Genomic DNA, 1236 nt, shown 5'->3' with positions numbered 1-1236 from the left:
ACACACACACACACACACACACACACACACACACACACACACAAAACACACACACTGGAACTAAATAAAATAAAGAAAGCAACAAAACAAAAGATAATAACAGAGTTTCGGGTATAATTATTCAGCACGGATGTACACGTTGTAATATAATGCCCAGGTGAGGAACATAAGCCGTCCCCCCCCTCCCCTCCCCCAAAAAACGTCTGTTTCTCTCTATCTGGCTTTTTTTTGTAAAAATGTGTAAAACCCCCCCCACGAGCATGCCTTCCAACAGGTTCTCTCTCTCTCTCTCTCTCTCTCTCTCCCTCCCCCCCCCTCTCTCTCTCTCTGTCTCTCCCACTCTATTTCTCTCTATCTGTTTTACGCCACTTGCAACACAATAAGGTCGTATAAGTGCCTTAAGATTAGAAGTGTTACAAGAGTGTAACAAACACAAAGAAGGAGGAGAGACAGGAAAGAAGAAGCAAACCACACCATAGCACCCGCCAACCACCTACAAATTGGTATATCTCCAAAAGACAAAAAACAAACAAAAACAAAACAACAACAACAAAAAAAGTTAAAAAAAACAACATAAAACATAGAGTTGCCACACAATTGAAGACAGAATTGAGGGAATTGATAGATAGATAGATAGATAGATAGATAGATAGATAGATAGATAGATAGATAGATAGATAGATAGATAGTTTAGTTTTAGTGAGGTTTTACGGCGCTCGCAACGTGATTTGGGCGCCAAGGAGTGGATGTCAACAGAGAAGTCCAAACGGGGATTCAGGCTTACTCTGCTCACCTCTCCAGCCTCAACAGCACCAAGTCTTCTTCGACTATCAAGGCACCCCGGAAATAGCAGTTCACAAGAGAGTGACAAAAATACAAAAGAAGTAGAGGCAAAATGACGATAGTAAGGATGAGGAAAGAAAAAGCAGCAATTCCCCATGTTGTTCCGGCACAGTATGAGCATGACATTGATAAATCAGTTCATTTACAGTTCTACTGTGCATAAGAACATGTTCATATCCGCCCTTTGGGAATGGCCTAAAGACAACTTAGGTCAGTAGCACTGCCCTGGTGGGGGGAAGATAGCCATTGGAAGGGGGATGGTAACAAATTTCTAAAGAAAAAAAAAAGAGAGACAGGTAGACAAAAGAGATATACATAGGAGAAAGAAAGAGGAAAAGATGAATGCAAACGCAAAGTTTGTGAGAATGTGGGAGAAAGAGTGAGGGAGATATA

Source organism: Aplysia californica, unplaced genomic scaffold (assembly GCF_000002075.1).
Source record: "Aplysia californica isolate F4 #8 unplaced genomic scaffold, AplCal3.0 scaffold00021, whole genome shotgun sequence".
In the NCBI taxonomy this organism is placed as follows: Eukaryota; Metazoa; Mollusca; class Gastropoda; order Aplysiida; family Aplysiidae; genus Aplysia; species Aplysia californica.
The sequence above is the reverse complement of the archived record's forward strand: the minus strand, read 5'-3'. Positions refer to the sequence as shown.